Source organism: Pelodiscus sinensis, chromosome 2 (genome assembly GCF_049634645.1).
Source record: "Pelodiscus sinensis isolate JC-2024 chromosome 2, ASM4963464v1, whole genome shotgun sequence".
Taxonomy (NCBI): Eukaryota; Metazoa; Chordata; order Testudines; family Trionychidae; genus Pelodiscus; species Pelodiscus sinensis.
The window spans coordinates 12205726-12231421 of NC_134712.1; the positions used below are offsets into that span (position 1 = coordinate 12205726).

The 25696-nt window shown below is 44.8% G+C and overlaps 1 protein-coding gene across 2 annotated transcripts in view; it reads left to right on the forward strand.

Moving 5' to 3' along the window:
• The first annotated feature begins 2694 nt into the window (after window positions 1–2694).
• The window catches only part of ZFAT (zinc finger and AT-hook domain containing), a 270939-nt gene continuing 247937 nt past the window's right edge, over window positions 2695–25696 (forward strand). Inside the window, exons 1-3 of one of the 2 annotated variants that reach the window (XM_075920086.1) lie at window positions 2695–2861; window positions 5214–5366; window positions 25059–25132. The gene's annotated coding sequence lies outside the window, so the exon portion shown is untranslated. The remainder of the gene's footprint in view (window positions 2862–5213; window positions 5367–25058; window positions 25133–25696) is intronic. The other variant, XM_075920084.1, reaches the window with a different exon arrangement.

Here is a 25696-nt window from a genome sequence, read left to right on the forward strand (position 1 = left end):
TGGCCAGCTAGGGCAGGAGAGCTGCCAGCCTGGCCACCCAAGAGCAGGTGTGCATGAAAATCAAGGGTGTCCACTGAGACCCCCGACCCTGAGCCCTCAGCTTAAAATGGCTGTACTGGGTCAGACCAAAGGTCCATCTAGCCCAGTAGCCTGTCTGCCGACAGCGGCCAACCCTAGGGACCCTGGAGGGGATGGACCGAAGACAGTGACCAAGCCATTTGTCTCGTGCCATCCCTCTCCAGCCTTCCACAAACCTTGGGCAGGGACACCACTCCTACCCCCTGGCTAATACCACTCCATGGACCCAACCTCCATGACTTGATCTCACGTCCCTTTAAACTCTAGCCTTTTAGTTCTAGCTTTCACAGCCTCCTGCAGCAAGGAGTTCCACAGGTTGACTCTTTGCTTTGTGCAGAACAACTTTCTGTTACTAGTTTGAAGCCTGCTACCCATTCCTTTCCTTTGGTGTCCTCTAGTCCTTCTTTATGGGAACTAATGAAGAACTTTTCTGTATGCACCCTCTCCACCCAACTCCTGCTTTTAGAGACCTCCCCCCGTCTCCTCTTTTCTAAGCTGAAAAGTCCCAGTCTCTTTAGCCTCTCTTCATATGGGACCTGTTCCCAACCCCTGATCATTGTAGTTGCCCTCCCCTCTCCCACCCTCTCTCTTCCCCTCTCCCACCTCCTTTTCCCAGTCTCCCCCAGTTTTGTTCAATAAAGACAGATTCCATTTTTGAACACAATTGTCCTTTATTTTGTAGATCAAGAAAAGGGGCTAGGGAAGGGTAAGTGGAAAGAGGTGAGGGAGGAATGGGGTACGAGCCCCCTATGGGGAGGACTGGGCTGGCTCTACGGGCTTCTGGGGGTGGAACCTCTCCTGCAGCCCCCCAATTGCCCCCTCTCCCCAGATAGCAGCCTGCGGCAAGTGCAGCCGGGCTGATGGCTGAGTGGTGTGATGTGCCCAGTGTGGGTACTCCGGGCACTCCAAGCCAGGACTGCTTTGCAAGCGGGGCACCCCTGAGAACTGTCTGTCCGGGGTGGGGGTCGGGACCCTTTAAGCGCAGCCCTCGGCTAGCCTGAGACAGCATCTCCACGCTCTAAGTCCTCCTCTGATGCCCTGCCGGCACTGCTTCCGGCCATCCTTAAGCCTGGTTCAGGGTCCACTTAATGTGGACATGATAGTTCGAATTAGCAAAACGCTAATTCGAACTAGTTTTTAGTTCTAGATGCGTTAGTTCGAATTAGCTTAGTTCGAATTAACTAATTTGAACTAAGTTAGTTTGAATTAGCGCTGTAGTGTAGACGTACCCAGAGAGAGAGAGAGAGAGAGTGTGTTTGGTATATTGTGCATTCATGATATACTGTGCATACATGGATAAATGATGTGATGTATGGACCACCTGTGGTATATACAGTTTATAAATGCATACATTTATGCAAATATGGCACAGTCCTAGCCTGCTGTGTGCTGATCCTGTGTGCGTCTTAATTTATTATACAAGTTCAGCATATACATGCTGTAAAGAATGATACATGCCCAGCTTACATGATGTAGTCTGCATGTGGAACCAAACCTGGAACTTCCAGAGCTTTGAGCTAAAAGCCAGCTGGCTCGCTAAGGCTATAGAGGAGACTTATTCTTTCTCTATAGGTGGTCTAAGTACTACTACAGGGGACAGTGAACCACACCCAGGTGTGTGGGTTACACATGTACCATTTATAATGTGCTCAGAACATGATGTATGTACAGTAAATGGAATACTGAATATAACAGCATGCACATAGCGTGTTAGATATAGTACACATGTAGTTACCAAAACTTACTGAACTCCGTTACATGTACTGCAGGAGACTGTACCTAATGACCCAGCACGTGCCTCTAAGCAATGGGAGCAGGCTTTAGGTTAGGAATCTGAGAGGACTACTCCGAAGTGAAAGTCATCAGGTGCAGCTCCAGCAAGAGCTGCCCTTGCTGCATCAACAGCCAGCAGGGAGCTATTTAAAGAGTGTCAGGGGCCTGCGTTGCACTAGGCGTTGCTTTTACTTCTGGGAATACTAGAGCGAGGGGGGAGTAAGGGTGTGTCACCCCCTGGCTTGAAGCGGTTTCTCTCGGGTGGAGTTTCAAAGGAGCAGGAGACTGAACTCGTTGGAGGTCCCGAGCCAGTTCGGAGGTTGGGGTTAATTTTGGAGGGGAGGGGGGATTGCAACTCTGGCGCAAGGCTCTCGGCATGTCCTCCGGCCAGGGAGAAGGGGGCAGCACCGGGGACGTCCAGCTGCCCTTCTCCCTCCGGACTCTCAATGCCCTGCTCAGCCAGGGCTGCGATGGCAGCTGCTGGTTCCGAGGCGGGCTGGGGGCCGAGGTAAGTGCCCTGGTGCGACACGGAGCGCACAGTGGCTGCAGGGGGCACTGCACGAGCACGGCTAGGGGCGCGCGCGCGAGCGAACTCAGGTGTATCGCGGGCGCAGATCGCTCGCGCCGCCCAGGCACCTTCTCTCGGCTCCGCCCCTGCCCGGCACGCGCGCCACCAGGCCACGAGGCATCCGCGCGCGCGCGCAAGCCGGGAGGGGTGTAGCAGGACGGGAAGAGGCGGCGCCCGGCGCGCTGATTGGCGGCTCTGCGCCGGGTGCCCCGCCCAGCCGGGTGTGCGAGCGCGAGAGTTGGAGGGGGCGGGGATTGGTTGCTAGGGGGGTGACGTCAAAGTGTGTCGGGGACGGGAGCGGAGAGACACGGAAAAGGTCAAACTAAAGGCGAGGAGGAGAAGCGGCCGGAGCGGCGCGGGGCCGGGAGCGGGGCCCGCCCCAGGCAGCCCCCGGCCAGGCGGGCCCGCCCCCCGCGCCGCAGCAGCCGGGGCCCCGTCCCAGGTAGGGGCAGGGAGAGATGCGCCCCACGGGCCGGGCCCCAGGCTCGCGGGGGGGTGAGGGCCTCGCCCTGCGGCCGGGCTGAGAGCACCGAGTGTCTCTGCCGCTCTCGGCGCGGGGCCCCCCCCCTTCCCCTTGTCCTGGCCCCCAGCGCCCTGGGCTGCTCTGCTGGGGCGAGGGGAAGGAGTCGTCTGAGGAAACATGGGACGGATCGCTCCCGTCTCCCCCCCCCCATGGCCCTGTGTTGGGGAGGGGGCTGTGGGAATGGCCCCCCTTCCCCCCCCATGGCCCTGTGTTGGGGAGGGGGCTGTGGGAATGGCCCCCCTTCCCCCCCCCATGGCCCTGTGTTGGGGAGGGGGCTGTGGGAATGGCCTCCCTCCTCCCCCATGGCCCTGTGTTGGGGAGGGGGCTGTGGGAATGGCCTCCCTCCTCCCCCATGGCCCTGTGTTGGGGAGGGGGCTGTGGGAATGGCCCCCCTTCTCTCCCTCCCCCATGGCCCTGTGTTGGGGAGGGGGCTGTGGGAATGGCTCCCCTTCTCTTCCCCCCCCATGGCCCTGTGTTGGGGAGGGGGCTGTGGGAATGGCTCCCCTTCTCTTCCCCCCCCCATGGCCCTGTGTTGGGGAGGGGGCTGTGGGAATGGCCTCCCTCCTCCCCCATGGCCCTGTGTTGGGGAGGAGGCTGTGGGAATGGCCTCCCTCCTCCCCCATGGCCCTGTGTTGGGGAGGGGGCTGTGGGAATGGCCTCCCTCCTCCCCCATGGCCCTGTGTTGGGGAGGGGGCTGTGGGAATGGCCTCCATCCTCCCCCCGGCCCTGTGTTGGGGAGGGGGCTGTGGGAATGGCCTCCTTTCTCCTCCTCTCCACTCCCCCGCATTGGCCCTGTGTTGGGAGGGGACTGTGGGAATGACCTCTTCTCTCTTTTCCCTTCCCCTCTCATTGGCCCTGTGTTGGGGAGGGGGCTGTGGGATGGATCTTTCCTCTTCTCTTCCCCCCCCCCCCGAGGGACCTGGGTTGGGAGGGGGCTATGTAATGAACCTATTCTCTTCCCACCCACCATGGGCCCTGTGTTAGCAAGTGGGCTGTGGGAAGGGCCTCTCCTTCCCCCACCACCATTGATTCTGTAACTGGCCCAGTTTTGGGAAGGGGATAGCATGGGAAGGACCTTGCTTCCCTCTCTTTCTCCCATTCATGGTGAATTAGAAGCCATGTTTGTATGGAAAGGACTGTTTGTTCTTCCCTTCCCTCTACCGATTTGGCCCTGTATTGGGAGTATAGGATAGGAAGGATCTCTCTCATCTTCCTCTCCCCACCTCTTTGCTCTTTCTCTTGTGACTCTGTCAAGGTGGGGATGGGCAGAATGAAGAAATAGAGCTATCCCCTGAATGTGTCTGCTCTATCCTTCTGAGAGCTAGGTTGTCAGGTGGGATGGGATGTCCAATAGTGTTTATCCTATTACCCCAAGAAACTGATGTTGGAGGTGGGAAGCTAGGGGCAAGACTGGAATAGGGGCACAAGCAGTATTCTCTACTCAAGGTGCTAGTCACATAGCCTTCAGGAAGTAGATGCTAGGGATAAATTGCCATCTTTTCACAAGTGAGTATCCTTGTCTAAATGATCAAAATACAGCGTCTGTGGCTCAAATATGCACCTCAAAAAAGTGAGTTACCGGGACCATTATCAGGCAGATGAAGTAGTTGGTCCATTCATACTGTACCCCCACAAAAGGGTTAGACTTGATGCAAAACTCCAGATGACATGTGAAATGAAATGACGTGTATAGAGAATAGATACATTTTAGAGAGGAGAAACAGTCCTGTAGTTATGGCACTACCCTGGGAATTAGCAGATCTGGGTTCAGCTTTCTGTTCTTTTACAGAGTTCCTGTATGACCTTGTACAAATCATGTACTCTCTCTGTGCCTCAGTTGCCCCTCTGTAAATTGGGGATGATATTTCTATACACTGATGGAGTATGTGAATAATTGTTAATTATTGACTTGCTTAGCTACTACAGTAATGGTAGATTACTTATTTGTACTGCAGCTGTGTCTAGTGTCTCCAATATTTATCTGACTTTGCCATCAGCAGTTACATGTGGAGTGCAAAACGCTCATGCAAAGGATGGATTTGAGAAGATACTACATGCAAAGGATGGATTTGAGAAGAGAACACTCCTGTTTATAATGAAAGTTCTAATCTAATGCATGGCACTATTTACAAGGTGCTGTATTCAAGTATTATGGAGAATGACACTCTGTATCTAAAAGAGGTGGATGTTTTACTTCGTTATAAGGTACCACAGCTTCACTGTGAGAATAACTTCACTGTGAGCTTTTCATCTAATCTTTTTCACTCTTAGGGGAGCGGAGTGGACATTTTTTTAAAAGCTGCATCTATCTCAGTTGGCATACTTCTGAAATGAGTATGAAATTTGACCCTTGCTGTTGTGGGAGAGAAGTACCCTGAGGTATTTGCTGTGCTCAAGAACTCATCTTTGCAATCAGTTTGGCAGGTACAAAAACTGTACAGTGACTAATAGCAGAGCACTGACTGAATGCCACCTGAGTCTGCCAGGAAAGACTCAGGAAAGTAATAAGGAAGGCTGGTGACTACCAGGTCTGGGAACTTCTTATGAAGTGTAAATAATATTTTAACTTCAAAGAACACTGTTTTCCTTCTTAGCTAACTTTCTTATGTAACTAGGGTGATGTGTTGACTTTAAAAAGTTATCAAGAGGCTTAAAGTTTCCATAGACACAAACTCAGCAGTTTCTTGGAGTGAGTTTGACCAACAGTCAATTCTGGTTTTCAGCTTCCATTTGCCATCTGTTTCTGGCTGTTGTGAAAAGGTGCAAGCATGTTTACCTGACAGAAAACAGGCTTTATTTGGTCATGTGTTTGTTTTCTCCAGTAATTTGAACTACAAAGTAGCACTTTTAAAGCTTTTATATATGTAAATGGTATAGTCAGTGATAATGTTTAGCCATCGTCTTAGAGAAACTGCTAGGTATGTGGAAGGTAATGGTGTCCAAAAGGTTACAGTGAAATTACAGAGAGAGAGGAGATGCTTCCTTCTCATAACACAACAAGTTATATTTAATTTTAATCCCTAATAGTTAGAAGCCTTGAAAAGACAAAGTAATCAGTTTCATAACTGCCCCCAAGCATCTTTAATTTGTGCAAGCAGCACTTAGCAGGTCACTCTATGGTAGGATTTGATGGGAAACAGGCAAATGAGTTGTATTCAGTTACATTATCTAATGACAGACTGTTGAAAAGAGAATTGTCACAAGTGCTTATATACAAATGTTAGAAGTCTAAATAAGATGTGTAAACTAGAGTGCCTTATTAAATGAGGATGCTATAATAGTCATAGAAACTTGATGGAATGAGGAATGGACCAAACTACCATAGAATCTGTGTGGACAGTAATTCCATGCTTGAATAACCAGAATATAGCAGTAAGGTTATACCACCAACCACCTGACCCAGGATGGTGTTAGTGACTGAAATGTGCAGGGACATTAGAGAAGCCATACAAATAAAATAAAATCTCTAATAATGGGAGATTTCAAATATTCCTTTATTAGCAGGGTCTATGCCACTTCAGGATGTAATGTAGACGCACAAATTCTTTAGTGACTTCTTGAAGCTGCTAGTCCTAGATTACACAAGAGGTCAGCCAATTCTTGATTTAGTCCCCAGTGGAGCACAAGGTCTGATACGAGAGGTGAATGTAGCTGGAGGGCTTGCTCATAGTATAATTATATTTGCCATCCCTATGGCAGGGAAGACACAGGAGCCCAAAACTAGCATTTAATTTCAGAAAGGGGGACTACACAAAAATGAGGAAGTTTCACACAAATTAAAGGTAAACTGCCAAAAGTGAAATCCTTGCAAACTACATGCCTTTAAAAAGTTTCCACCATAGAAGAGGTTCAATTTAAATATGTGCTCCAATAAAAAAAAATACTCAATGTACCACCATGGCTAAACAACAAAGTAACAGAAGCAGCAAGAGACAAATGGACACTTTTCAAAAACTGGAAGTTAAATCCTGATGAGGAAAATGGAAAAGAGTATAAAGTCTGTCAAGTGAAGTGTAAAAATATAATTATGAAGGCCAAGACAGACTTTGAAGTACAGTTAGCCAGACTCTAATAAAAAAAAGTATATTGAAAGCAGGAAGCCTGTTAAAATACCAGTGTGGCCCCTAGACAGTGGAGTTCCTGAAGGAGCACTCAAGAATAATAAGGCCTCTGTGGAGAAAATAAATGAATTATTTGCATCATCTTCATGGCTGCAGATAAGAGGGAAATTCCCTAACCTGGGGTGAGCAATCATTTTTTTGCCAGGGGCCACTTCAGAAATTTTTGAAGTGGCCCTGGGCTGCTCTGGAAGGGGCGGGGCCAGGGTACTTCCTTTCTTCTCCACCCATAGACCATGATTTGTCTGGGGGTGGGGGAATGTGTGAAGTCTTTGCGCCCCCCCCCCCCGAGGTTCCCCCTAGGCGCCCATACACCTGGCAGTGGGAGGAGACTTTGGGTGCTCCCCTGCCCCTAGGCCCTGTTTGGCCTGGGAGTGCGCAGTGTCTCCTCCTGTCCTGCCAGCACCTGGTGCTACTAAGTGCCATGTGCTCCTGGAAGAGCAGAGGAATCTTTGTGCACTTCCTCCCACCCCAGGCCCTAATTGACCTGGGGTGGGGGAGCGGCAGGGCATCCGCAGGCTGGATCAGCACACTTGGTGGGTTGAATCCAACCTATGGAGGCCCTTTTGCCTGACCTTTGCTCTAACCTGAGCTGTTTTTTTTGGTTGTTGTTTTTTTTACTAGGGATGTAAAAAGTCTTTAAAAAATATAACGATGTAACCACTAAAAATCCTAGCAGTTACATGTGCTGGAGCTCTGCAGTATAAAGTCCCTGGGAGTGGGCTGGCAAGGCTGCAGTGAAGCCACCTCCTCAGGAATTGGGCTGGTAGGAATGAGATTTACTGGTTAACAAGTTAAACGTTCACATCCCTACATTAGAGACTAACAGGTTTATTAAGACATAAGCTTTTGTGGGTAAAACCCACTTTTATCAGATGAATTGGAGTGGAAGTTACAGAATCAGAGATGTGTGTGAATATCCAGAGAGGGAAAATTGCCTTTGTAATGAGAGCCTTATTTAATCACATCTCCACACCAAATGCTGTGAATGACTCACTTCCATACTGACTTGATTAGCTTCATTAACACAAGGAACTTCCTTATATGCCCCTGCTTGTTCCACTCCAGTTCGTTAGATGAAGTGGGTTTTACCCCTGAAAGGTTAGGCCCTAATAAATCTGTTAGTCTCTAATGTGCCACAGGACTTGTTTGTTTTTGCAGATACAGACTAACACAGCTACCCTGCTGAGATGAGAACAATGGCCCAGTAAGCAAAATGAATAGGCAGCAGGTTTAAAACAAACCGGGGAGGGTTCATTCAGAGCCCAGACAACTTATGGAACTCCTTTCCAAAGGGTGTTGTGAAGACCAAGACTAACAGGATTAAAAAAGGTGCTGGATAAAATTCATGGAGGATAAGTTCATCTATGGCTATTGGCCAGCATGAGCAGGGATAGTGTCCCTAGCATCTGTTTGCTAGAAACTGGGAATGGGTGACAGGAGTTAATCACCAAGTCATCTATTTGTTCTATTCATTCCAAAAGGGATTAACAGCTCTGTTAAATACTAGGGATGTCAGTGTGTAGATGACTACATGATTAATTGATGAGTCTGGACTTATTGGTTAATTCTGTTGACTACATGCCTTTCCCCCCGCCCCTTGCTGCATCTGTATTGGAGGTGCGGGGGAGCTGGTGTCAGCAGCATGGAGGGAGGGAGGTGGGAGATAAGCACAGGGAACTGTCTTTTTAAGCCGACTCTCTGCAGGTGCTGGCTCCATGGACCTGCCTGCTCTTTCCACTCTCTGCAGGTGCTGGCTCCATGGACCTGCCTGCTCTTTCCACTCTCTGCAGGTGCTGGCTCCATGGACCTGCCTGCTCTTTCCTTCTCTTCTCCCCCCCCCCCCCGGACAAGTTCCACAATGCCGTCTCCCCCACGCTGCTGCCTCTAAAAGGCAGCAGCGTGGGGTGGGAGACAGGAGGCTGCTGCAGGCCTGAGCCTGCCACATAGAGAGGCTGGTTGGTGGCGGCAGACCCTGTCCATGGACGGTTGGCACTCCTTGTCGACAGGCTGCTCTGGCTTTCTATGGAGCAGCCTGTCTGTAGGAGGTATGAGCTCCCCGTGGACAGGGACTACTGCTACTCCACACTGCTGTCTTCCTATCAGAGGCAGCAGCATGGGGCAGCAGGTAGGGCCAGTCTGAGCAGGAAGCTGGTTTTTTAAATGGTTCCCCTCATAGACTGGTTCCTGCCTACCACTCCATGCTGCTGCCTCTCTATCAGAGAGGCAGCAGTGTGAAGTTGCAGGGAGCTCCCTGGGAGTGTGGCCTGGCATGCACTTTCTGCCAGCTCCATTTCCAGGGACTACCGAATAGTCACGTAACTGCTAGAATTTAATGTGGTTCCACGACTGTTCAATTACATGCTATCTAACATCCATGTTTAATACTTGAATTTGGGATTGGCCTCTGTTGGAAGACTGGACACTGGACTAGATGGGCCTTGGGCCAGTGTGGCCCTTCTGGAGAACTACTGAGATCAATCAACATAAGTCATATTTTTAGCATGGATAAATTAAACTTGAACCCTTTTCTCCATAAGTACTAGGCACCAATTTGTGTTACTGCCTTAAGTACCTTTTTGCTTTCACTTACTCTTTCTTTAGACACTTACTGTGGCCATTTCAGAGTTCCAAATACCTGTGGATTATATTCTTCAATTTAGTGTCCTGATGTAGTTCCTAACTTTCTTTTTTTTTCCCCTAAAATGACTGTTTACCTTCAGGATCATAATGAAATCATAAATGTGAGGTTTGTTACTCTTGAGTACCTGTTTGGCTCAGATAAACTTATGTTTATCTTGGCATATGGAAAGCCAGTGCTGCTGAAACGTATATGGTAGTGACATCAGCTTTTCCTTGAGTTGTTTGTACCTTCCATGTCTAATGGTTCCAAGCAGTGACTTTTGTGTGCTCCTTGAATATTAATATAAAGTGTATTCTGCATCCCATCCTGTAATTTTCACACATGGAAAAACTGTTTGGCCTTGGAAGTGCATGGTAATAAGTTTAGCTTTCTACTATATCAGATGTCTACACACATATTTGCTACAAACATTCATTACTCAACCATTGTTGCTGGTTTAGATAAGTGACTTGGAGTAGGGATGTAAGCAACTATTTGACTATCTGATAAGCAAATGCTTATCTGATAGTTGACTAGTGACTTGACTAGTCGCTCCCCCCACCACACCTTGGGGGGGTAAGCATGATCCTATGCTGGGGGAAACCAGCTTAAAAGCCGGTTCTTCCCAGCACCGTCTCTGTGGGGAGCAGGGCAGGGGCACAATAGGGAACTGGCGGCGCTTCCGCCTTTGAAATATAGCGAGAGCTACAAAAGCAGAAGCCTGGCGGGGAGCCTGGGGTGAGCTGGGGACTCAGTCCCTGCTGGCCCCATGCTCCCTGCTTTGAAATGTACAAAAGCTGGGAGGCTCTTGTACATTTCAAAAGCAGGGAGTGTGGGGCCAGTGGGGGACTTTAAGTCCCCTGCTGGCTGTGCCCTCCGTGGTGCTTCTGCCTTTGAGATGTAGCAAGAGCCGGCAGGGCTGTTGCTACATTTCAAAGGTGGAGGCGCCCTTATTGACTTATCAAATAGTCGATGCAAACTACATCAACTGGTGGATTACTTCATTAATCTAAATTTAACATCCTTAATTTGGATTACAGCACAGTGAATCCTCCAGCTATTGTCCAATAATAGACAGTGCTCCTAGATCACTTTGCATCCAGTGCTGCATGTGGATGTGGAAACAGATATAAATGAAATGGAGTTTATAATGAGTATAGTTTGTTACATGCCAGTTATACATAGGATAATGCTTTAATTACACAGGATACAATTCTGTGATATAGCTGGTCCTCTGCTGGCTTCAACAGAAGTTTTATAGGAGTTGTTAGGACTCAAGAATCAAGCACTTGGTATGTTGTCACGTATGCCCTTCTTATCTTGGCCCAGAAAGGAATTCTGCCTTTAAATAAACTGGTGCTATAACCTTGTTCTATAATCAGTGTTCAGTCATGCATAAGGGGGAGAGTCTTTTTTTCCTAGTTAAGAATGAAACTACCTTCTCACATTAGTGCTCTTAAAAATCCTTCTGCTTCGCTGCTCGCTAAATCAATGTTTTTTGTTTTTTTAAATTTCACTGGTAGGAATCTTGCAGAATGTAATGCATCTGGATATCTTTATGGAAATTGGGCATGTCATTTTGTCATTTGGGAGATAAGATTGACTAATGAAGTGACTTTTTTGGGGGGAGGGGTCCAAATTGTTGTGGAGCTAACAAATACCAAGTGTGTCTGTTGCTGTTGGTGAGGACATGTGCCTTTGGCTGGTTCAAGGTTGAGAATAGTTGGCAGAGGTATTTAGTTATTTCAGTCTCAATGTGGAACTTTTTTGAATGCATAGCTCTAGTAGAAGAATAGCATGTAATGAACCCTTATGCAGAGGAGAGGGTAGATTTGGAGGGAGAGTAAATAGGCAAGTGCCATTTGGGAAATGAATAGTAGTGCTGATGTAGGAAAAAACAGAGGACCCTTTTAGTCTTTTTGGTTACATCTACACCACTGATCTTACAGTGGCACAGTTGTACTGGTACAACTGTGTTTCTGTGAAGTCCTCTCTTTAGGCTAACTTTGTCATCAGGAGAGAGCTCTACTGTCAGCATAATTAAACCACCTCCAACAAAGACCATTAGTTGTGTTAGCAGGAGAAACTCTCCTGCAGCCATAGTGCTGTACACACCAGCACTTTAGCAGATAAGATTTATGTAAGGTGGCGTGTTCTCAGACCGCTGATCCACAAGAGGCAGTGTAGACAAAGCCTTAGAAATAGCTTCATATATAGATTCCTGTTACACCCTTCCTTCTTTACACCATGCAAAGCTCCCTCTCCTTGGCTACGTCTAGATTGCATCCTTTTTTCGTAAAGGGGATGCAAATTAGACATATCACAATTGCTAATGAAGCGGGGCTTTAAATCTCCCCCGCTTCATTAGCATAAAAATGGCTGCTGCTTTTTTCTGGCACAGAGCTTTGCCGGAAAAAAGCGCCAGTCTAGACGCAGATCTTTCGGAAAATAAAGCCTTTTCTGAAAGATTCCTTATTTTAAGAGGGATAAGGGATCTTTCGGAAAAGGCTTTATTTTCCGAAAGATCCGCATCTAGAATGGCACTTTTTTTCCGGCAGAGCTCCGTGCCATTTTTATGCTAATGAAGCGGGGGACATTTAAATCCCTGCTTCATTAGCAATTGCGATTCGTCTAATTCACATCCCTTTGCATCCCTTTTTCGTAAATCTAGACGTAGCCCTTGTGTTGGATGCGATAAGCAGTAGAGATGTAGTCGAATACTCTAAGCATATGCTTATCAGGTAGTCAAGTAGTGACTCGTTGCTTCCTCCCTTCTTGCTGACTTTCTCAGTGTTGGGGGGAGCCAGCCTAAAAGTCAGTTTTTCCCCCCCCAGCACCATCTTGGGGAACTAAAAGAGGCAAAGGCATAATAGGGGACTGGTGCAAGCCAGAAATCAGCTAATTCCTGGCTTGCATCTGATGCCAAACTCTGCGTGTCTGCTTTTTAATGTATTAAGAGCCTGGCAGCTCTTAATACAGTTAAAAAATCATAGCCGTAGTGCGGTTAGTTCCTGGCTCAGGAGCTAATCCCACTGTGGCTCTGCAGTTCTCTTCTACCCTCTTCCCCCATATCAACTAATTGAATAGTTGATGGAAATTCCATTGACTTGTCAATTAGTTGATTACTTGCAATTAACTAACCTGCTTATTAGGGATGTTAATCTGAAGAGGATCAGGGTCCATCCTTCTGAAGTTCATAAACTAAGCAAGTATGCATTTTATTTTATTTTCTAGAAGGGGAACTCCCAGGCAAAACACCTAAACTGAGTTTAGGATTTTAAATGTTAACCATTTTTAGAGGGCAAAAGCACTTGACATTGGTACCGATTTTCTATAAATGTTAGTGTGGAAATTCATTTAAAAAAAAAGGCATGGAAAATGTACATTGAAGATCACTCAAACTGTAACTGTCAATGCCTGCAGAACTGAAAATTGGAAGAGAATTCTGTCCTCAAAAACACACACATCTTCATTACATCAATGAATTCTGAGAGATACTCTAACCAGATTCTTTACTCTTGTGCATGACTGCCACAAAAGCTTATGTTCAAATAAGTCTGTTAGTCTTTAAGGTGCCACAGGACTCCTTGTTTAGAAAATAAAACTAACACGGTTACCCCTCTGAGAAATGTGAAACTGTTGCTGTAGTGTGAGATTTAATAGAAACCAATAGCAAATATAATTGAGAATGTCAAGGGATGCCCCCTCCGAAATAGCAGCATTCCATTCGTTCAGGCTTGCGACAACCTAAACCTAACTCACATTTGTTCCTAAATCTCAGAGGCATACCGTGGAGGAGAGAAGTGGATTTAAGTTCCTGATCTTCAAACTTCTTAAATACATATGAAATCTCTTCTAGAGATAAGTTGGTCTTTCACTGGCTGTGCTTAGTGAGCAAGTTTGAAGATGGTAGCAGGCAGGGTGGAGTTAAGGTTGCTTGGGTTGTCCATTTCTGTAGTTTCAAAGTTGCTTTTTATTAAAGAAAACTACATTATTACAATGCTCTCCCAAACAGAGGTACTAGAAGCTTTGCTTTTGTTTAATCTTTTTTTAGAGAATTTTTGTAGTGTTCTTTGGGTGGGGAAATACAGTGCTCGTAATGTTCATAGCCTTGTGATAGTCTGACCCCTTATATAACAGAGGTCATAGAACTTACCTAAAGAAAATTCCAAGAACAGCATATTTTTTTAGAAAAGAACATCTAGTCTTGATTTTAAAATTATCAGTAATGGAGAAGCCACCACAATCCTTCATAAATTGTTCAATGACTAATTACACTGGTGAACAATTTACACAATTTTAGCATGGAATGTCTTTATGTAAATCAAAAATACCAGATGGAGTTTTAAGTGACTGTCATGTACAATTTCTGAAATGTTCATTTCAAAATCTAAAAAAGGACCAGATTGAAAATGCATAATGAACTTCTGAGTGTCCTTTTCAGCATATGTGTGATTTAGCTGTACCATTCTACTCTTGCTCAGGGGTGAGCATTAAAACAGCTATGCAGAGAACTGTTTGACTCTGTACATTTGTACTGTAGAGATAGGATCATCTCAAACCCTCAATGAGGCAAGAGCAGCTGGAACCACCTGGATGGAAAGTCATATCTATATAAAATCTTCCAATTAAACACACACAAAAGCATGAAGTAAAACAGGGTAAACTATGCAGGATCTTTTTGGTCTAGAGGTTGCACTGGAAAATTGGACCTACTACTTATAACAGGGTCAGTCAGGTTGTTAAAAATAACTATTCAAAAAAGTTAAGGCATGTCTGGGTTTTTTTTTGTAAAAGAGGGTTAGAGGGCCTCAGATTTAGGAACAAATGTGACTTAGGTTTAGTTTGTTGCAAGCCTGAACAACTGGAATGGAATGCTGCTATTTTGGAGGGGCATCCCCTGACATTTTCAATTATATTTGCTATTGGTTTCTACTAAATCTCACACTACAGCAACAGTTTCATATTTCTCAGGGGTAACCGTGTTAGTTTCACAAGGAGTGTCCTAGATACTATGGCTGCATGTTTGAGGGTTCTTTTGAGGCATATTAAATCGTACAGGAAAAAGAAAGGTACTGCAAGCTGTTTGATCTACAGTCAAACACGGCGGGGGGGGGGGGGGGGGGGGACAAATCTAAAGTTGAACAACAATTTGACATGGCAAGAATTCAAAGACCTACCCCCCCCCCCACACACACACACTAAGGCTAGTGCAAAATGAAACAACTAGTGTATAGACAGCCGCCTATTTAGAGAACAAAAAAAGTGGGTTAACACTCATAAAACATTACAATACTATATAAATGTAGTGGACTTTCTTCATCCAGCAATTTCTTTGTTTCTCTTAGAGGAAATATTGTCTGGCACCCATAGTGCTGGCTGAGTTCTAGTCCCCTGCCTCTCTTGCAGCCCACCCTCTGCCCCTTCAAAACACTACAGAACATGCCAGTGAAATTTCAGAATATGAACATTCCAGAGCTTCATAAGGACCTCAGTGCCTTTCCTGCTGGCTTTCTAACAGGAAGATTATGACCCTAAAATAGAGCTGTCCATGTACAGCCAAATGTCGTCTTAGATAATTCAGATTTTGATCTCTTCTCCCCCCCCCCCAAAAAGGTGGCTTACGCTATTTTTTGTTCATTTAAAACACAGGGCTCTCCTTTGTAACTACTTTTCCCCCAGCCTCCTCCTGTTTCAGTAACCTCTGTTAACTGAAAATGTCTTGCAGTTTAGGCTAATCTTTGCTATTATGGCATCGAGCCACAACAGAGATATACTAATATTTTCTGAGGATAGGGGATCTTCAGCTTGGACATGAGTATCTCAGCCTATACTGTTCTGACTTCAGAAACCTAATCACAATTATAATTTTTCATGTTTTAATATGGTGACAAATTGAATTGCCTTAACACGCACACCAGGGCTACGTCTACACTCGCGGCTTCTTGCGCAAGTAATATGCAAATGAGGCTAAGCGTGCAAGGCCGTTACACCTATTACTTTTCGGGGAGAACGGAATTGCGCAAGAGGGTTTTTCTTGCGCAAGAAGAGGCAGTGTAGACGCTCCTTCTTGCGCAAGAGCCTCTTCTGAAAAAAATGGTGGGTCATTAGGTATGCAAATGAGGCTCGTCGATATTCCACGCTTAGCCTCATTTGCATATTGTGCAAGAAGCCACGAGTGTAGACACCTGGGCTATGTCTAGGAAACTAAGCCTATTGCTCAATTAAAAGGAAGCCTACGCCATATAATAGCAGCAGTGAAACTTCAGAAGGGAGACATTTAGCTGCTGTGAACATATATATGCAGGCAACCCTTAATTCTCACATGACTGTAACTTTCAGTATGAACTTTTAGAACAGGAGCTTGTTAAAGTCAGATGTGAGAAGTAGTTATACATGCTTTCTTTATCTACACTGCAGCACTTTTCCAGGATACCGGAGCAATGCCGTGTCCAAGGAATGCGTCCGATTTTCTGAAGAAAAAAAATCAGAAAAGCGGACGTGTTCTTTCACCACCCCTCAACCTTGTTTTATGAGGAGGAAGGGATGGTTCTAAAGAGCAGGTTTTTCCAAAATTTTGCCTTATGTAGCTGTGCAAAATTTTGAAAGCCTCTTTCTTTTGAAATAAAAGCGGAAAAAGATATGCATTCTAGCCTATACTAGTATTTCTGATTTTTATCAAACCATTGTTGCTTGCTACCTATCCGAATTGATAATCAGAGTTTTACATACACAACTGGAGTTCTTATTGTGCTGTATCTTATAGTAAAGTCTAATTAAAATAATAAAATAAAATCTTGCTTTGCCACATAAAACACTGAGGATTCCGTTAATCATTAATTCTTAACAGGATATTAATTTTCAGTATAAAAAGGAGTAAAGAGAGCTGTTTTGCAAGGGGGAAATAAACATAATTTTCTCTGATAGCTGGTACTAAAAGCAATAAATTGCTTCAATCAGAATTTGCTTCATTTAGGCAGCTAATTTGGACCTTTCCATAAATAGCTTTTAATGGTCGTCATTGAATTGTTCTGTGTCTTTGCCTGGCTTCCTTTTCTTCTTTCTATTTTCTTCCTTCACCCTGCTCCCCTTAGAAAAGAATCCCATAAATGTCTGAGAACTCTTAAAGCACATTATACAGCCTTAACCCTTGTTTACTTACAGCTGTTCAAAGCAGTTATTAGGGGCTACCAAATCATTTTATGTTTGCTTTGCAACCTTGTTTGTCTACCTATATCCGTGTGAGGTATTGGTAACTGAAACAGAATATCCTGTGTAGATTTAAAAATGTAAAACAATATGCAAATACCAAGTATTGCTAATAATCATGAGCTTTCTTAAAAGACCATTTTTAAAAAAAAAAAATGATGTAATTTCTACCTTGTTTAGGTAGCACACTAGTTAGCTAAACTGAAATTAAAAGAATGTGGGAAGGTGTTGTATAAGTTTGCTTCTTGGCGGACTTCGTTGATTCATCTTGTCCTCATATAGCACTAGCTGTGTTTTTATGTATTTGCTTTTAGAGTTTACATTCTGAAAATACTAGCATGTTGACGTCTCATTAAACAAACATTCACAATGAAAATGTCTTTTTTAATATAAAAAAGTGTTAAGATCTTTAAGGTTGTAAAGTTCAATTTAAAGGTTAGTTAATGCTAGGATTTAGATTGCCCGTCCCACCTTAATTCAGCCTGTATGTGCATATGCATCATAATAGTCTGTAACTACACGTGCATGCAATTTTTTTCCACAGGACCATTGCCTTGTACAGAGTGCCATCCACACTTTGTGCAATCCAAATGGGTACCTATGCAGTAACTATTCCTTGCCAAGTGTGTGTGGAGGGAGAGGAAGGGTAATGCTTCTCTTAAGTGTATCACTCAAAAGTGAATCATAGATTAATTTATTCATGTGTTTTTATGACACTCCATACTGTAGCCTTTCAGTGCTTTGTATTCATAAATGAGCTTACCTTCAGAGTGCTCATGTGATTAAGGTGGAATTATTATTCTGTTTTACAGATCAGAAATTGAAGGATAGAGATTAAGGCCAAAATTGACACGTCTGCTAATTTTTGTATGCCTTACTTGAGAGGACTTTTTGCCAGCTGTTGAGTCTTGCCAAAATGCACAAGGTTCAGCTGACTGCCATATTTGGGGATGGTTGGGAAAGAATTTTCCCCTGGGTCAGATTAACAGAAACCCTCGCATATTTTTGCTTTCCTTGACATCATGGGATATAGGTCACATAGTTTAACCTAGTGTAAATGGTGGATTCTCTGTAACTTCAAGTCATTAAATCCTGATATGAGGACTTCAGTAGCTCAGCCAGAGGTTATGGGTCTAGTGCAAAAGTGGGTGGGCAAGGTTCTGTGGTCTGCAATGTACCGGAGGTCAGACTAGATTAGCATGATGGTCCCTTCTGGCCTTAATGTCCATGAGCCTTCCTAGCCTTCTTCCCTCTCCTCCCTCCCTCCGAAGTTCAGAACACGTGCAAATGACATGGAATTCAATGGGAGTTGAAAGTGTCCAGCATGAAAACGAGAACCTATACACAGTATTTGAAAATTATTTCTGCAGTGTTTTCGAAAGGGGTACATTTAGATCTGCAATGTTGTGGAAGTCACTAGATTTGGAATAATGGAGGGAATGCCAGGCCTATCATGGTGGTGTTTAATTGAGAACTCTAACATCTTGCTGCATTGCTTAGATTTTCTCTGCAGTTGGTGGTAGACATTTTCTCAAGAGTATTTTAAACTTCTGTACAACTGCTGTGGTACCCTTTGAGGACATTCTAGTAACCAAAGATATTTTGGACTGAGAGGACTTTTTCCTCTGGGGAAAACCCCATGTAAAGTACATGTATGGACACAATTTAAATCATAAATAAAACTTCCAGCAGCCCAGTACTTCTGAATTCACACTAAGGATGTTAAAATGCGGTTAATTGACTAGTTGACAAGTTGATGGAATTTGCATCAACTAGTCAATAGGCACTTCTGCTTTCCTCCTTTGAAATGTACAAGAGCCCCTGCTGACTCCTCCTGGCTGCATATGGCATGCTTGCTTTGAAATGAATAAGAGTCCTCAGCGGGGGAGGGGGGGCTTTTGTGCATTTAAAAGCCATGGAGCCCAGGGTCAGCGGGGGACTCTCAATCCCTCGCTGACTCTGGGCTCCATGCTACACAATATGCTGCTAGGAGCCCAGGGTAAGCTGACGAGTCCCCAGCTGACTCTGGGTTCCTGGTAAGTGCTGTGCGGAACCAGGGTCAGCTGGGGAGTCCCCAACTGACCCTGGGCTCCACTGCCCTCTTTAAAATGGGATGAGGCCGCAGTTTCAAAGGGAAAGGTGCTGCACAGCTAATCAGCTGTGGGACCTCTTCCCCTTTGAAATTGTCGCCTCTGCGCCTTTTGAGAGGGCAGCCATGGACTCTCCAGCTGACCCCGGGCTCTGCAGCTACCCCTTTGAAAAGCCGCTTTGGGGTTTCAAAGTGGCAGCACTGCAATGCGGCACTGCCACTTTGAATTACCCCTTCTTCCCCTAGCCCTCCACCCACCCTACCCTTTGCTGTCTGTTTATCTTATAGAGGCAGCAAAGGGGGAGATATCAACTAGTCAACCATTTGCTTATTGGATAGTATTTTATCAGATAGTTGACTAGTCTTTTACATCTTTAATTCACACCAGTAGCAAACCATGAATGCTTGGCTAACATAAGAAAATAATAGGTAAATAATAAACCACATTTGCAGGGTGTTTTTTTAACTCACATTTGTGTTCCTGCTGTGTCATGTCACACCTTGACAGTCAAGATTTTTTTGCTTGATACTGTTTGCTTTGAAAGTTGAGAGATAGTGGGGCTTCTCTTTCAGAGTAAACCCTCAAACTGGAAAAAAATATTTAAAGGACAATGCCCCGTTTTTTTCTAATTTGAGTACTTTCAACCGTTAGTAAAAATAATGGTATTTCTCTTATCTCTGTAGTGAGCATAATGCTAAAGCATACCCGAGAGCTGGCATTTGACCTATGGTAAGACAGAGTGAAATAGGTTATTTATATTTTGGTAGTATAATTAGGCACTCCATTCAAGACCATCATACAGACACATACAATCCTTGTCTGAAGAGTTCACAATTATAAGGCTCTAATCCTGCAAAGCTGCTCAATTTGGTGGATCTGGTACCCATCCAGACTAGTTTGCAGGATTAGGCCCTAAGTTAACCATACAAAGAGAGTTTCCCAATATGTATGTCCAATATTTCACTGTTACCATAGCTATATATCGTATCGCTACATATGATCTCCGTTCTTCCCTTCCCCTCCAGCCATTTGACAAATAAGAGATTTCTTAGAGTTTTCAGGATTGCGTTTAGTTGCACTTGCAGCACAAGTGCTGTCCAGACTCCTCCTTCCAGTAAGTTACAATTTCATGGCTCTTGCTCCTTTTCTGCTAAGGCTCAGAACATCTCTTGTGGTACTTGAACTTTAAATCCTAGGTGACTTCACCCTGGACTCTGAAACTCTCCTCCAACCTGTCAGAAGCAGTAGTAGAAAGTTTCTGAAATAGATTGTGTTAATGCTATAATCTGTTCTGGAATACTATGATAGCATGCAGTAACAGCAAATAAGAGAAATAGATGCACTTTTTAAGTAGCTGACTAAAATTGTATGGCTGGTTGCTTTGCTTGGTTGTCTAGTGACTGTGTGAGGAGGAAAGAGGAATGCGGGACTTTAGCAGATTAAGGAAGAAGTTGCCTGGTGCTCCCATTGAAGTAGTGGGAGAGGTTTCTAGCCCAGATTGGGAGTAGCAGTAATTCGAATATACTGTACTCTGTAATTCAGCCAATGAGAACACCAGATAGGTATTATAGTGGTCAATCTTGTTTGTCTTACATTATAGCAACTGACAAGAGCAACCCAAAACTTCATACAAGTATAGCTCAGTTAATTTGAAGTGTATACAGTGGTTGGTTTGTGTGTGTGTGTGTGTGTGTGTGTTTTGTTTGGTTTTTTTTAAGGAACTGGCCCAAGTTATTTTTAACATCAGCAAAGGTCTGTAGTCAGTCTGATACTAAATAGTAGGCATTTGTTAGGGCTGTGGTCACCAACCCTTTGATCATGATCGACTGGTTGATCAAGGGGGCCCGACCAGTCGATTGTGAGGTGTTCGGGGGTCCTCCACTTTCCCCCACCCTAAGAAGCCCCACTAATGCTACTTCCAGTGACAATGGAGGTAGAGGTGGCTTCCTGTGAGGCGGAAGGAAATCCGGCAGCTACACGCTACTTCCGGGGTTTCAGGAAGTGCACTAGGTGCTCCCCTTCCCCAAACAGCCAGCGTGGTATAAGAACCAGGTCTGTGGCATGCTGGGGACTTGCTGTGGGGTGGGGGGGCGCGCGGGATTAGCAGTCCCTGGAGGAGGCGCGCACCAGGGACTCTCTGCCCCCACCAACACCCTGTCCCCTGCTGCGGCACCCTGTTCCGTGCTTCAGCACCCACTAGCAGCCTGCTACCTGCCCAATCACCCTGTTCCTACCCCCACCAGCACCCTGTCCCCTGCTGCAGCGCTCAGTCCTCTGTCCCCACTGGCAACCTGTCCCTGCCCCAGCACCATGTCCCCTGTTCCCACCAGCACAGTTGGGGCCACATTAGTGAGGCTTGGGGGGGTTTTGGAGGAGTTAACTTTTTTTACATCTCACTTATGTGGCCCCAACTGACTTTTCTGTGGGTTAGAGACCCCTGATTCAAAACAGGTTCCCCACCCTTCTCATAAATAAAGACAATGCTGAAACTTTTTGTGTTTGACATAATATTTTATTTAAAAATGAAGCCTGGCCAACAAATCCTCAATTGGAGCCAAGCCCTCATCTGGCCGCAGCATCATAACATTTCTGTACCGCTCCCGACCCCAAATCTGAGCCATTCATACACTGGAACCACCTGTCCTGAGCCCCTCACATCCTCAAACTCCTGCACCCCCACATACTCAGTCTTCTGCCACAACACTTCTGCACTATCCACACACCGCAAATCTGTGTCCTGAGCCCATAATATTCCCAACCTCCCTGACCTGAGCCCCTCACGCACCCAACCCAAACTTCTGCACCCTCACATCCACCAACTTGTGGCTTGCTCAGCATCCCAACCTTCCACCCAATCCCAACATTCCCTAGCCTGCAGCTGCCTCCCCAAGCCAGCATCCCCTTCTCTACCTCCCCCTGCATTCAAATTCCCTCCCAGATCTTGCACCTCTCACCCCTTCTCGCACCCAAATCCCTCATTCTCTCCCCAGAGCCCACACATTCTGTCTCAACCCAGAGATATCCCGGAAAAACTCTTCTGTGTCCAGGGAAACGTTTGTTGTTCTTCTTTTTATGGCGGAAGAGCAAACATGCTCTTTTGGCAACCCCTGTATTCCTTGTTCCACGAGGAATAAGGGGGCTTCTGAAAGAAGGGGTTTTTCTGACATTTGGCCCAGTCTAGACAGGCCAAATGTTGGAAAAACCTCTTCCTACAGAAGAATCGAAAAAAGAAGTAGTGTAGCCGTACCCTGACAGCGTATAAGTGCTGGGGATAGCAAGTGATGGAGAGGAGGAGAACAGGGAGGGCAGGGCTTCAAGGAAAGAGTGGAGTCTTGGGGGAAGGATGGGGTAGACCTTGGCTTGTTCTGACACTTAAAAAGTGATCTTGTGCTTAAAAAGGTTGGAGACCACTGTGTTAGGGTATAAGATTAACCGATGAGCCTAGGCTCATCAGCTAACCTTCGTGGTTACATGCAGGGTACCCCTCCCCCAATAGAGGCAACAGTGCAAGGTGGGAGCCAGTGCTTGCAGCTTTTAAATGGGCTCCCTGCAAGCACCAGCTCCCCTCCCCCCCCCCCCCCCCCCGCAGCAGCGCCAGAGGGAGGGGTGGGGAAGGCGAGAGCCGGTACACACATAGGGCCACCTTCCTGCCACTGTATGTAAATGTGTAACTGCTGAAATGCATTTTTAACATCCCTACTAAGTAGCACGTGTGTTCTTATCTGCTAACCCTTGTTTTTAATTTCTTGTGGTTTAAATGTATACTGGAATCTGGAAATTGAACTTTGAGGAAAAATAGCAAGTATTGGTCTAAGTCTGTAGTTAATTTTTAAATAGAGGGCTCTTATGTATGTTGCTGTAGAATGAGGGTTTTTCCCCCGTAGAATAATGCTTTGCATACTGTGTATGCCATTAGTTTTTATAATGATTGTAATTCACATGGCACAAACATTTTCCTGTTTGTAAATTATTCTGTTTGTACACACCCAAGAATTCTGAAAATTTCTTTCCTTAGAAACACTGGCATAAAACAGCAATAAGCAGAAGAGTTTTACATATATTACTTCATGAAAGAGTAGTATTAGTAGTTTATAAGCCAATTTTGCTTGTTTTAAAATTAAATTATGGGCACGATTATTTTGCAAGCAATCTGAACTCAGCAGGTTCAGGTATGTGACGCCTTAGTGTTGTTTTTCAAACAATATTAAAATGTGTACCTCAAATTTGTAAATATTAATTACAAATATTAGTGACAATTTACTTTTACAGAATTGTGAGAACTACATTTTCTTATTGAACACTCAGAAGGATCATCTTTTAGTAGCTAGTATCAATAGGGAAATTGTTCCAAATAGTTTGTGTTTTGTTAGGCTAGCGCAGCGGTCTCCAACCTTTTTACACCCAAGATCACTTTTTAAGTCTCAGAACAGGCAAAGATCTACTGCCCCGCCCCTTCCTTGAAGCCCCGCCTACATTACATGAGGAAATCTAATGTAAATGTACTGCGCAGGTGCGCAGTTCAGAGAGGGCTCAAGAGCTACTCTTGGAGCCCCTGAGATCTACCGGTAGATCGCGATCTACTGGTTGGTGACCACGGGACTAGCGGAAGAGCTATCCTACTCTCTCACTAAAAGATTATTCTTTCTGGATGCATCTGGTGTCTTCAGTATGAAGACCTGGGATAACTGCTTAAACCGGACCTTTTGCATCAGTTTCAAAATACTGAAGGAGTTAGTGAAACACACACCCTACTCCGATTTTATATGGCTTTGTAAAGATGTATTTCTTAATAGAGATTGTGATGAGCATATTCATTTGTAACAGTGGTAATTAAAAAATTACGACAAATAAGGTACTGTAAATGGGAGAGAATTGCTCCAGTTAAAGAATTCTCACTCTGCTCCAATTCAGATTGCAGGTATATAATTGCATTACAGCGATTAGCTGAAATAGGAATCAATAGTGAATATAACATCTGCGTTCCAACTAGTGAAAAGACACACGTTACAGAAGTGACAGATCTGCGTGAAGCAAAATGAGTTTCTAACACGGGATGGTGCCTCTTAAACTAAATACTGTATGCTACAATTCTTTCCATCATATACTGAGATTTCTTTAAAAAATGAAATAAAACCATTACATATTAAATCAAAGCAATTATTCTCATAGCTGTGATTTCCCCTGTGAACTTGTAGAGTCTGAGCTTCTTCCACTTGTAAACTGGAAAATTGAGAGGATAATTTTTTTGTTTTTTTTCCCTCCTGAAACAGACTTGTTAAAATGGTTGTAGCTCTTTTAAAAAAGATTTTGTATGTCCTTGGATATACTTTTAAAACACAAATATTATTCTGGCTAACATTTTAAAGTGCATGTTATGATTCTTTAGCTGGAAGCTGTTTGGGGTGTGAAGGAATGTGTCCATGAAATGCATAATAGAATAGGCCCTTGTCTTTGGGCCCTTTAGGCACTACTGCAGTACAAATAATTTTTAAAAATCCCATTTTGTTGATGTTTGGAGAAGGACGTGCTGCATTAAACCAGATGCTGATACTTCCCTGATTATATTAATTTGCATAATGTTTTGAATACGGAAAAGTAGAAGTCAGTGAAAAATGCTATTTTTTTTTTCATTGGGATCAGGACAAGAAGCAATAACCTTAAATTACAACATGGAAGGTTTAGGTTGAAAGTTAGGAGAAACGTTCTAGCTGTCAGGGTGGTTAAGCACTGTAATTGTCTAGGGAGGTTGTAGAATCACTGGAGATTTTTAAAAGCAGGTTAGACACACCTGTCAGGGATGATTTTAGATGGTGCTTGGTCTTGCCATGAGTTCAGGGGACTGGACTTGAAGACCTTTTGAGGTTCCATCCAGTTCTAGTGTTCTGTGATTCTATAAGTGTTAGGACCCTATAGTCCTAACTTCTCCCAAGTTTGTGTGTAGCCTACACTAGGCTATTATACTGCACCTGCTAGTGATTTGCTTCATAGTTTTACAGCAGAATGGGCTAGCTGCTCATATCAGCAACCAGTCAGTGGACTATAAATAATCACCAATTTCTCACATTATATTCTTAAGGGAGGAAAGTGTCCCAAATGTGGCCTGGTTTCAAAGTCTCTGCAGAAGTTTGTTTGCACACACTGCATTTTAAGGTAAGTGAAAGTTTCTCAAAGACCAGTACATTTGCTTGCTTCTCCTAGTCTCAATATTTGTGCCTCCTCTAGTGATTTCTTCCATCTTCTAGTGCTTAGCGAGGGTCACAATCAGTCCTCAGGGATAGCTTTTTAGTTCTTATTTTAAAGAAACAGTTGTGGCAGTTTTCTGTTTTAAGAGAGGAAGGGGAAGGCTGAGAGTACAAATCAAAATAAATCAAAATCTTCAATATAGAGTGGAGATACCTTGTTCTGACCTAGTAATGCAGGAGTGGGCAATAATTTTTATTGAAGGTCCATGCCAAGAATTTGGTTAGTGGTCACTGGCTGTACTTTTTCTACAATGTTAATAGAGGGGGATGCAGGTTTGGTTATGGGATGAAGGTTTGGTTACTGAAGGAATGTTGGTGTAGGGAATTGGGGATGCTGGGTCTGGGAGGGAGTTTGGATACAGAAGGGAGTTGTGACCTGGAGCGGGAGTGCAGGAGGGAGTTGTGACCAAGGCAAGAGGGTTCAAGTGCAGGAGGAGGTGGGGTGCCAGGTGTAGGCTCTGGCAGGGAGCTG